Source organism: Schistocerca americana, chromosome 8, assembly GCF_021461395.2.
Source record: "Schistocerca americana isolate TAMUIC-IGC-003095 chromosome 8, iqSchAmer2.1, whole genome shotgun sequence".
NCBI lineage: Eukaryota > Metazoa > Arthropoda > Insecta > Orthoptera > Acrididae > Schistocerca > Schistocerca americana.
In genome coordinates this window covers 505,644,042-505,657,164 of record NC_060126.1, presented here as the reverse complement: position 1 = coordinate 505,657,164, position 13,123 = coordinate 505,644,042, and the positions used below count along the sequence as shown (strand labels likewise).

Genomic DNA, 13,123 nt, shown 5'->3' with positions numbered 1-13,123 from the left:
AAGTTTTCCGGTTCGGCGTTTTTCCACAACTGCCAGCATTGTCCGAAAACTCTGATGACATTATCCATAAAGGCGTAAATATATGCGTCTGATGGAGTTTCGTTTTCAGCATCTGAACCATTGGTGAAAGCGTGATGTTACCTCAAGCATACAATTACGTTCAGGTAGTGTAACTTGGCAGCTGAAGATCTGGGGTTCAGCTCACGTCCTGCTTAGAAGTTTATCTTCCGGTTGCGTGATGTCCAAACCGCTACCGCGCTCCACTTTACAGTTCTTTGGTTACGTGAAAAATTTCATCTCTTACCTTAACTGGGCTTCTACGTTAAACTGTACATCCCGCTATAGAAGCCTGGGTAAGACAATGCAAAGGCCGGAATAAGGCAACGGCACAACACCTGCAGTGGAACTCTTACACACAAAGCAAATTTCTGTCCTGACTAACGCCTCAACTGCCAACTCCTGTTTTGTTAGATCTACCAGATACGAACAGATATACGCGAATTTACGCTTTCAGTGGTGAGATATTGCCTGTGAATACGAGCTGTAAGTCACGTGGGTTTTTTTTATGCAGTAGAACAGAGTTCCACATGGAATCCTTTGTTAATTAAGACCCCGCAATGGCTGCTACATTCTCCACTGACCTACATATAACAACTGATGGTGGACTGGTCAGCTTTGCAACAGACTTCTCGATCGATGCGATTCTAAAGCACATAAAATTGGCCTGTCTACCGTGACTAGAAAGGCGTTCATTTGTATTCCGTCCTGGCTACTTACTGTTACGTAAAAGTTCACCACAATCAACCAGCATATAATTTTGCTCATAACATAGCACAGACTGCGTACATAAATTCATTGTAACTGGCAGTGGTACAATAATGACTTTGCTCAAAACGCGGAAGGAGTCTAACATAGCTACACGGCGGCGTGACTCACGTTAGAAACTTGTGCGCCCGTACGTTACTGGTGGGGGTCTCGCGCACTAGGTAAGCCATTTGCGCAAGCTGGTTAGTCTAGCCTCAGCTGCGTTGCAGTGCGCCGAGTAGTCTAGTCTTGGGCTTGATGCGGTGAACATTTGAAAGCGGGCAGTGTTTTAATTCGCGGAAATAGAACTCCAATATTCCCTCACAGAATGCGAGACTGTGTCGCGATAGTGTGTCGTTTGTAAAAAAAATACGTTTCTCAAAGTGTCCGTATATACTGTATCACCAGAGAGTGAAACTTCTTGTTTACCTTCAATAATTATGCATCATCATGTGTTTTGCGTACTGAGCTCCTGTTACATCAGCACACAAGGATGATTCTTGATGCGTCTTATTACAACCGTGGTAGGAATCTGTGGCCCAGTGAAGTGGAGCTACAAGTAAGTATATGAAGGAGTGAAAGTATTCTGAAGTATTGCGACATATTGATGCAGGCTGAGTTCTGAAGCTCCTTTCCTCTTCACTGCAACCTTTCTGCTTTCTTACTGCTAACGGACTGAACAAATGAAACGTGGACTATTTCTGTATCCGATGAGCTACCGTTCCGCGACAGGTTTAATCCCATTATAAATATGTCAGTGGATCCGCATTGCCGAAAACAAAATTTCTCAAATATAAGTATTCTCACGCAAATCCGGGCGTTAACAGCTATATTATGCAAATTAAACAACTGTTGAGTGCCATTCGCAGACTGATTTCTACGTAACCACCGACAATCCTTCAATCTGACTCGTCTCTGGCGCCGCAGTTAACCTTAGTTTTGTTTGTTGAGAATATGAGGCAATGTGGGCCCTCACAGGCGAGGTGTTGACTGGCACAGGTGCGAGTGTGCTCAGTACCGAGTTTGACGCGGCAGTGGTTAGGCCTGCAGCTCTACACTGTTCTACTAGTACCTGGTAAGAGGGGCGCTACACTCCATACAAGATTTAATTCGTTCATGATTTTACGAAATTATTTACCGAAAGTCGGGACAGTTCCTACAGCGAAGCCGACTAATTCGCCAGTTACCACCACGGACAAGTCTTTAAGGCCTTCCATATGACGATACGTTGATTCACCCCCCCCCCTCCCCCCTCTCTTTCTCTGTCTTAGTGCGAAGGTGAAGCACCGAAAATCAGTGCTTTATGTTCATAGTTCCACGTGAAAATCAGATAAGTGTGTTTCGGAACGGGCTGTGGCGAGTGAAGTGGGAGGAAGCTTACGGTGAGAAGCTGCGATGTGACGTGTTGGCTCTGCTCAACAGCGTCGGATCTCGCTCTTATTTTCAATTTTTAAGTAATACCTTTTCACTTTCGACCCATGGCGGACCCCGAAGAGAGTCCAGGATCAAGGGAGATCTCATTTTGTTACTCTTACTAACTTCTGATCTATGGCTCAGAATAACAGTGACTTTACAGGACAGCTACCACAGAAACAAAAAATCAGAAATAAGCTCTGTCTCGCCATGCGTTCTTTCTACATGTCTTGTCGCACAACGTCTGTGTCTTTGACGGCTTACAGATTTCCGAGTGTTGTTAACTACCAAACATTTCGTCTGGCTTACTGTATTGTCGGTAGCTGAGTAGGTTTGTAATTTTAAAGTCGATGGTTCCAAGCTGGGTAGCAGTCACATTTTTTTGTCTTTCATTTAAATTATTCCTCTTTCTGCTTGTGTCACATGTATGCCTGTTACGCCCTCTCAGTTAAAATTATTCACCTTTCCATCTTTTCTTCCATCTTCATAGAGATCTTCTGCCCACTCGGCAATAATTAACTGTAGTATTCTCCCATCTTCCATTCTTGTGCCATGGTTCTTACATTAGTTTCTGCATGCCTTAATCAACTCATATAAGCTTTCCTCTATCAGCTATTCTCTGATTCCTCCTCCAGTTACTCTTCTCAGCAATCGCATCTCCAATGCTTGTATTCTTTGTTCATTTCCTTTGTTTATAGTCCAGGACAATTCCACACTGCATGTCATGATTGGTACCTTGTTCTGTAGAATTTAGTTTAATTATTTCTGAGGGTTTTATAATTGTTCAGTTAATGTAATTAAACCTTCTTACTTTTTGTATGTACATGTTCGTCATTTATTAAGAAATGGAATTGTTAATACGGAAATAATGAATCATGATGTTCTAATGAAAATAACGTTTCATTTTTAATTACTAGTCGTTTAAAAACTTAAAATTTGACATATACATGCGAAATGACCTTTTGTTGTACGAAAAAAGATCATAAAAATTACATCAACATCACTGTTCATTCTTTAGAAATTAAAAAAGTATTTCATTTTCTGTCTGATGACTCGCATAAGTCTTTTTATCAACTTTTAATTTACTTTGAGCACTTGTATTTTGGTACGAACACTAATTAAAATTAAAATGTTACTGTTATTAAAAAATAACGTTAAATATTTCTTAACATTTCCACTTGTTAATACGTTAGGAATTTAAGTATTAGAAAGAAATGCCGGTAGCGAGGTTCGAATTAGCAGCAATACTATTAATAACTCATAATTGGATTTGGTCTTCCGAAACTGTTTCATCATGGAAGATCGTAATATGGTCCCTCCTTTCAATCATCGTACGAACGTCGAAATGGCAGATATTGAGATAACAGATCGCGCAATCCAAAAGCAACTACAATCGCTTAGTAGTGTAACGGCTGTCAAATGCGCAGGTCATTCCCGTTTTCAGGAAGGGTTGTAGAACATACGGGCCTATATCGTTGACGTAATCTGTTGTAGAATTATGGAACATATTTTATGCTCAAGAATTATGACGTTTTTGGAGAACTAAAATTTCTTCTATAAAATCAACATGTGTTCCTCGAACACAGACCTTGCGGAACTCAACTCGCTCTGTTCTTCCTCGAGATCCACTGTGCTGTAGACGACGACATTCAGGTTGACTCTGTGTACCTTGAGGAACGCATTTGACATCGTCCCGCATTCCTGCTTAATGAAAAAAATGATAGCATACCGAGTATCGGCCCACATTTGCGACTGGATTCAAGACTTCTGTGTGACGGAATTCAACACTTCGCTCTTAGAGGAAAAACAAATCAATAGACGTAAAAGTAATTTCCGGAGTACTCCAAGGAAGTGTGATAGGACCGTCGCCGTTTAAAAATGACGTGGTTGTTTATAAGAAAGTAACAACGCCAGAAGACAGTATCGATTTGCAGAATGATCTGCGGAGGATTGATAAACGGTATAGTCTCTGCAGATGACCATGACCGTAAATAAATGTAACATATTGCATATACACAGGGAAAAAAATCGACTACTGAACAGCTACACTATTCATGCAAATTGGTGGAACAGTATTCACTGTAAAATATCTATGAGTGGCTATCCAGAGCGACCGTAAGTGGAATGACTTTATAAAGGAAATAGTAGGCACAGAGATTCACAGGGAGAATTGTAAGGAAATGTATCTCAGTCACGAGGGAAGTAGCATACAAGGCGCTTATTCGACCGATTCTTAAGTACAGGGTTATTACAAATGATTGAAGCGATTTCACAGCTCTACAATATCTTTATTATTTGAGATATTTTCACAATGCTTTGCACACACATACAAAAACTCAAAAAGTTTTTTTAGCCATTCACAAATGTTCGATATGTGCCCCTTTAGTGATTCGGCAGACATCAAGCCGATAATCAGGTTCCTCCCACACTCGGTGCAGCAGGTCCCCATCAATGAGTTCGAAAGCATCGTTGATGCGAGCTCGCAGTTCTGGCACGTTTCTTGGTAGAGGAGGTTTAAACACTAAATCTTTCACATAACCCCACAGAAAGAAATCGCATGGGGTTAAGTCGGGAGAGCGTGGAGGCCATGACATGAATTGCTGATCATGATCTCCACCGAGACCGATCCATCGGTTTTCCAATCTCCTGTTTAAGAAATGAACATCGTGATGGAAGTGCGGTGGAGCACCATCCTGTTGAAAGATGAAGTCGGCGCTGTCGGTCTCCAGTTGCGGCATGAGCCAGTTTCCCAGCATGTCCAGATACACGTGTCCTGTAACGTTTTTTTCACAGAAGAAAAAGGGGCCGTAAACTTTAAACCGTAAGATTGCACAAAACACGTTAACTTTTGGTGAATTGCGAATTTGCTGCACGAATGCGTGAGGATTCTCTACCGCCCAGATTCGCACATTGTGTCTGTTCACTTCACCATTAAGACAAAATGTTGCTTCATAACTGAAAACAAGTTTCGCACTGAACGCATCCTCTTCCATGAGCTGTTGCAACCGCGCCGAAAATTCAAAGCGTTTGACTTTGTCATCGGGTGTCAGGGCTTGTAGCAATTATTGTACGTTTACAATAAGGCTTCTGCTTTAGCCTTTTCCGTAAGATTTTCCAAACCGTCGGCTGTGGTACGTTTAGCTCCCTGCTTGCTTTATTCGTCGACTTCCGCGGGCTACGCGTGAAACTTGCCCGCACGCGTTCAACCGTTTCTTCGCTCACTGCAGGCCGACCCGTTGATTTCCCCTTACAGAGGCATCCAGAAGCTTTAAACTGCGCATACCATCGCCGAATGGAGTTAGCAGTTGGTGGATCTTTGTTGAACTTCGTCCTGAAGTGTCGTTGCACTGTTATGACTGACTGATATGAGTGCATTTCAAGCACGACATACGATTTCTCGGCTCCTGTCGCCATTTTGTCTCACTGCGCTCTCGAGCGCTCTGGCGGCAGAAACCTGAAGTGCGGCTTCAGCCGAACAAAACTTTATGAGTTTTTCTACGTATCTGTAGTGTGTCGTGACCATATGTCAATGAATGGAGCTACAGTGAATTTATGAAATCGCTTCAATCATTTGTAATAGCCCTGTATTGTTTATCTGCCAGGTATTAGTGGTAGAAGAGAGAGAGAAGATCCAATGAATAGGGGCGCGTTTCGTCAGGGGACAGTTTAGTCGGCGCCACAGGAAAGATGTGCATCACGAAGAATTTTACTGTTGAAGTTTCGAGAGAGTACTTTTTGGGAAGAGTCTGATACGTTACTTACACATACATCTCGAGAAATGACCACGATGAGAAAAAAAATGGTTCAAATGGCTCTGAGCACTATGGGACTCAACTGCTGTGGTCATAAGTCCCCTAGAACTTAGAACTACTTAAACCCAACTAACCTAAGGACAGCACACAACACCCAGCCATCACGAGGCAGAGAAAATCCCTGGCCCCGCCGGGAATCGAACCCGGGAACCCGGGCGTGGGAAGCGAGAGCGCTACCGCACGACCACGAGATGCGGGCACCACGTTGAGAAAATTCGAGAAATTAGAGTTAATACAGAGGCTTACCAACAATCATTTTTCCCACGCGCCGTTCGGGACTGGTACAGGGAAGTTAATACTCGAAGGCGAATTTTTCAAAATACTCGTATTTTTCGAGAATTGTGTCGTACTGCTTCAGGAAATTGATGTCAGGGCACAGACTTTCATCTACATCTACATACATACTCCGCAATCCACCATACGGTGCGTGGCGCAGCGTACCTCGCACCACAACTAGCATCTCCTCTCCCTGTTCTACTCCCAAACAGAACGAGGGAAAAATTACTGCCTATATGCCTCTGTACGAGCCCTAATCTCTCTTATCTTTGTGGTCTTTCCGTGAAATGTAAGTTGGCGGCCGTAAAATTGTACTGCAGTCAGCCTCAAATGCTGGTTCTCTAAATTTCATCAGTAGCGATTCACGAAAAGAACGCCTCCATTCCTCTAGAGACTCCCACACGAGTTCCTGAAGCATTTCCGTAACACTCGCGTGATGATCAAACCTACCAGTAACAAATCTAGCAGCCCGCCTCTGAGTTGCTTCTATGCCCTCCCTCAATCCGACCTGATAGGGATGCCAAGCGCTCGAGCAGTACTCAAGAATAGGTCGTATTAGTGTTTTATAAGCGGTCTCCTTTGCAGATGAACCACATCTTCCCAAAATTCTACCAATGAACCGAAGACGACTATCCGCCTTCCCCACAACTGCCATTACATGCTTGTCCCACTTCATATCGCTCTGCAATGTTACGCCCAAATATTTAATCGACGTGACTGTGTCAAGCGCTACACTACTAATGGAGTATTCAAACATTACAGGATTCTTGTTCCTATTCATCTGCATTAATTTACATTTATCTATATTTAGAGTTAGCTGCCATTCTTTACACCAATCACAAATCCTGTCCAAGTCATCTTGTATCCTCCTACAGTCACTCAACGACGACACATTCTCGTACACCACAGCAACATCAGCAAACAGCCGCACATTGCTATCCACCCTATTCAAAAGATGGTTTATGTAGATAGAAGTACGGAGAGAAGTGAATTAGACCAGTAAGTAAGGAGCGTAAGTTTCCAGCAATGAAATGATGCCGTTGTTGGCCCTGCAACCGACTCAGTTCGGTTTGTTGCGGTTCTCCATAGCTGTTGCTTACCAGCTATTACTTCATTTCATTCCAGCATAACTGTCTCATACTACGACCACTGTACGGTATTCGCATATGCATGCTTGTCTCCACTATGCCTACCCTTCTTTTCCATCCCTTCTAGTCCAGTTTTCAGTAATGACTGATACGGTAATGTGTACACATCCATTCTATTTCGATCCACAGAGTCCTTTATTCGGCATTTTTCCCACTTACTCGAAGTAGGACTTGTTCCTCCTGGGCTCTAAGGGAATTCAGTGCTGCATGTTTACAGTGAGTGGGGGAACGCATTCAGTATGGAACCGTAATCTCCGCTTCCATGCTCAACTGCAGTACACTTTCTTATTATGGTCCACGTTTAGTGTTCAGTATTCTCACTCCTGACTCCAATACTTATCAGAAAAATTGATGGTAACCGTGCGTGTGCTAGAGGACAGTGGCACCCACGCAAAAAGGAACTTGAAAGTAGTGATATTCGGACGCCGCGGTTCTAGCCATCTACATATTTTTTTCGCTTTGTAAAAAATTAGTCGCTTGAGGTACACGTATTCTTTGCCTCAGTAATCAGAGACATGTATTGACTGTTTTAAAAACTTATTTTGTACAAAATGTTTGGTTGATAATTTGCTATAATTATTCAATTTGTTCGTACAGGGTGAGTTACTAACTATTGCCACCTAGAGTAACTCCGAAAGTATGATAGTAGATGAAAAGTTTGTGGGACAGATGTTGCATGGGACAACGGGGGCCACAACATGACGTTGGTGTTTCGTTGCTAGGTGGGGTCGCGTCACAGACAGGAAGGTCAACTTCGAACACCTTCTGTAAATGTACGTTCATGCCACCTTTTGGACCTTCGTTGACCTTCAAAGACCTTACTGTTACACATCATTGTATTCGTCTCGATAGCCGCTATCAGAAAATAAGTACCAAACTATAGCACTCCATTAAAAAAAAAAAAAAAAAAAAAAAAAAGTTGACCTTCATATCTCTGACACGACCCCACCTAGCAACAAAAAACCAACGTCTTATTATGCGCCCGTTGTCCCATGCAACATTTGTCCCACAAACGTATCAGCTCCTATCACACTTTCGGAGTTATTCTAGGTGGCAATCGTTAGTGACTCACCCTGTATATTCACAACGTATAACGCTGTGAAATGCAGCCGGCCGGAGTGGCCGAGCGGTTCTAGGCGCTTCAGTCTGGAACCGCGCAACCCCTACGGTCGCAGGTTCGTATCCTGCCTCGGGCATGGATGTGTGTGATGTCCTTAGGTTAGTTAGGTTTAAGTAGTTCTGAGTTCTAGGGGACTGATGACCTCAGATGTTAAATCCCATAGTGCTCAGAGCCATTTGAACCATTTGCCAAACGCGCTTGCTTGAAAAAGGTCGCCGGGTAGGCACTCTCGCTGTCTCCACACACTGACCACTGCTCCACACGCAGGCACTGGGAGACAAAAACAAAGCAGACAGATTTATTCAACAAGAACAGACGTGCGCCGCAGCAGCTAATTACATTTCTCACAGATTTATTATTTATTGTTCCATTTTGTGCCAAAGTGTTTCAGTGTTTCTAAATTATTTCGTAGTTTTGGTGGGGAATTATTTCATATTTCATTATGTTCAGTCAATGTCCTGCCGAAGGAACTGCCAGTCTAACTCGGCCGTAAACAGTTCAGTTGCATTTAAAACAGAATATTACGCCTATTTAGCCGTGAGGTTTACTGCATCGTGTGTGTGTCGTCCCCGCTTAATTTATTTTATATACACTCTAGTGACCAAGACACGTCGTCGCATTGCTATCCGCCGTGGAGTTGAATTTTATTCTGCGGGTTTAAACCATATTATGTGTGAGTACCTACTGTACAAGCACCCTCCATAATCTGTTTTCAAACTGTTATTTTGGGAAGGAAAATAATTGCTTTGTACCGAAATCGCGAAATTGGTCGTTATAACATACAATATTGCTGCCAATGTCTGACCATAAACCGGCGTTTTGCATAAAACAACGCGTACAGGCATTAAGGTTCCCACACACGAGGGATGGATCGCAGCGATCCGTCTAATTGGTCGCTTCGCAGATCGCACGTGTGTGGGCAAATCGCAGGGATTGGTCGCTGATCGCATGGAAATTACAGGCAATCTGATGGGCCGCATGCGATTCGTGCAGGCAACATGGCTGCCTGGCTCTTTAAAAAAATTGTGGTAAGGTATTATGGAACCAAACTACTGAGATCATCGGTCCCTAAGCTTACGCACAACTAAATCTAACTTAAACTAGCTTACGCTAAGGACAACACAAACACCCGTGCCCGAGGGAGGACTCGAACCTCCGACGGGGGTAGCCGCGCGGACAGTGACACTACGCTCTAGACGAGGCGGCTACCCCGCGCGGCTCCTGGCTGGTTAACAGTGATGTGTTGCAATATGAATGCGACTCGTTTCCGAAGTACGGTTGTGCATTTTTGTTTCGTTTCACCTTTTCAACATCGAGTAAGAAATTAACGTTAGAATTAATAATTATCCATGAACCATGAACCACTCGAAGAAGTGCCATAGTTGCCATTTGTATTAAGAAATAAAACAGAATATACACTATGGTTTTGCACTGATTAGCATTTTGAAGCTTGTGCTATAGAAGTAGAATTGATGGGAGCTTCATTTTAATGGTCGCGATACAATGGCCTCAATCTGATGACTTTGAGTTATTTATGAAATAATTATACGCATTATTAAAACTTTTAACCCCTGAAGATAATGACATACATCTTTCACATGTACTCAAGTCGCGTGTCATTTAAAATAATCAAAATCTCGCTCCTACAGTATTTTTTTATAGCAATCAGTAATGAGGCTATTGACAACATTTCTACAGATACACCGACACTAAAAAACGAATTATGCAAATCATTGAAAAACTATGAGATTAATGAAAGAAAGAGGAATTGAGGACTTATCAAAGAGAGATGAACTGTATTAGCACACTGGCAAGATGTGCACAATCCATTCTGCGTCACTAAAAACGCAATATAGTCTGAAAAATAACATAGTTCCCATGTAAAGCACTTCAGAAGAAGTTTAATAAATAACAACTTGTTTTTTTGCATGTATTCATGGCGATAAGGAAATCAAGTGCGTCAGCTGCTGAAGATAGCAGATACTTTTCCAACTAGAACTTCTCCACAGAGTGACGTTCGTAATACTGTTTAAAGCTCCTTGGCAAATGGCTGGCGTGTGACGATGTGGACGCGGTCGGCTGCATCGGTATAACATGCGAGGGGTGGCTGCGATCCGTCGCTCACATGTGATACCTTTTAAATTTTTTATGACAATTCCACTTTGTGGTAACGGCTAGCTTCGCTGATATTCTTCCGTGTGTATATTATTTGTCCCAAAAACACTGTTCATATTTTACAGTATTTTCAGGACACTGTATAACGTGCCAGGTTTATTCATCGTGGTAGGAAAGAGTCTGGAAAGCTTCCCAGGGTGTTGTTGCCACCACGCGGGGTAGCCGCGCGGTCTCCTCGTCGGAGGTTCCAGTCCTCCCTCGGGCGTGCGTGCGTGTGTGTGTGAGCGCGCGCGCGCGCGTGTGTGTGTGTGTGTGTGTGTGTGTGTGTGTGTGTGTGTGTGTGTGTGTATGTGTGTATGTGTGTTGTTGTTGTCAGCGTTAGTTTAAGTTAGATTAAGTAGTGTGTAAGCCTAAGGACCGACGACCTCAGCAGTTTAGTCCCATAGGAACTTACCAAAAATTTCCAAAGGGGTTGCAGGGTAGGTTGTGCTGAGAAAATAATTGTTAAGACAAATTCGATACGTTGCGCCATTTGATAGATATTTAGCACTGAAATTAGCCATTCAGGCCATTGCTCGCGCAAATTCAAGCAGCCCGCCAGATAGAATTACTATCCGATCAACGAACGGTGGCGGTTGGCGCAGGTCGAGAAACGGCCACGGGTTACGTTGTTGTCGATTTCAAGCGACAGTTGCGGTACGTGCGTACACGTGTTTTGTGTTTGATGTAAGCGCCTGTCCTGCAAATTATATCTCTCACTTGCTTGTGTAGATTTTGTCGGTTAACACCACCATCATCCATGAAAACTCGCAACAAACGGAACAAAAGATCGCTAAATAACTCACTACGGTCAACGTTTAATGCTCGCATAGGCTCGACATTCACCCCAGCGCGCTCAAAACGCTACTGAACGCTCACTGGCTGTCGGAGAATTTCGTGACGTAGGTGGGCAGAAGGAGCCTAATCTCGGCGGCCGTCATTTGTGACTCAAACTGTAGTGTCTGTTGTTATTATAGCGCAGATGACAGAGCACGAGACTGCTCCTTTGGCTCATGTGCGATCTTTACTACCGTCCCGTGTCCCGTTTTTGTATCACTCTTGTTCGGTTTTAGGAAACCAAACGAGGAACACATACGGCGACACCGTCTCCGGCGGGCCGCTCGAATTTGCGTGCGCAACCAGTGGATTGCGTAACTTGAGTGGTAATTAACTCGGACACGGTGCAACGTGTCGACTTTTCTTTCTCGGCACAACATACTTTGCAACACCCTTACAAACTTTTCAGACTGTTTCTGAGCACCCAGCACATTCTTCGCCCAATATAGCTTTGGTGAACCAATCAGCGACAAACCACTAATATTCCTTTCCTTCCCTGACGTTTACTATCATTTTCGCGGAACTACTTGTATACTTGTACACTATTTGGTTGTAACCATAGTTGCATACTGACAATAAAATAATAGTTTAACAAAAGAGTATAGATTTTATGAAACCGAAAAGTAATATTTGGGTTATTAAATAAACCCATTTAGGGAGAGTTCTGCCATATTGGCTACGCATTTTTTCCCATGACGTAGGAAATTTTGTATTGACACAAGGATGTCTGTATGTCATTACGCTATTTACGTCTTCTTGCTGCAATGGTAGAACCGAAAATAAGTGCAATTGCGTTCGTTTATCGTCACTGAGTTGTGCAGTATTACACAGAAACGAAAGTGAAGCATCTCATGCAGCTCCTGAAACCGGTCACACAAATTTAGCTCTTTATATTACTAAACAGGTAACTCTGTTCATGGTACACAGTGGCAGTTGCGTTTCTAACACCTTCCAGCGCCAGTAAAAATCGATTTTCAATATTTCATACAGTTATTTATCGCATTTAGAATTTTAAAGTGCTACCACAATCTACTCAACAAGAGCTGTAATGTTATGTTACGGTTTAACACAGAGATGGAAACAGTGTATACTTCCTGAGGCAGCGTCACTCGTGGCGCACAAGTTACTGAGAATGTATTCGACCAGTACTGGAGAGTCAGATTGTTCAACGACTTCTAACAAATATTAGGGTATATTGATAATTTTTACTTATGGGCCCTCTGACAGCAACTGAATAAAACACAATTTTAGTGCCATACGCGTTTCGCCTTTATTTTCTGCAAGACTGTCTCACATACGTCCAAAGTGACGTTCATGACAAAGGTCTCAGAACCATCCGAAATCAAGACAAGATTGAGACTGGGAGATGGTCTGTCACCCATTCTGTTTACTCTTTTTTAGAGAAGATAATCAGGACATGGAACAAAAGGGGGAAAGGTGGCTGGAGATAAGGAAAGAACCATCAACATAAAATGTCTCGCCTTTGCTGATGACATTTTGATCATAGCAAATAAAAACAAATGAAGCCAATGAATTTCCAGAATGAGATTTTCACTTTG

The 13,123-nt window shown here is 42.9% G+C and overlaps 1 protein-coding gene across 1 annotated transcript in view; it reads left to right on the top strand.

Moving 5' to 3' along the window:
• The first annotated feature begins 1,352 nt into the window (after positions 1-1,352).
• LOC124545409 overlaps positions 1,353-13,123 on the top strand; it is a 54,699-nt gene continuing 42,928 nt past the window's right edge. The window contains exon 1 of the mRNA XM_047124324.1: positions 1,353-1,363. The gene's annotated coding sequence lies outside the window, so the exon portion shown is untranslated. The remainder of the gene's footprint in view (positions 1,364-13,123) is intronic.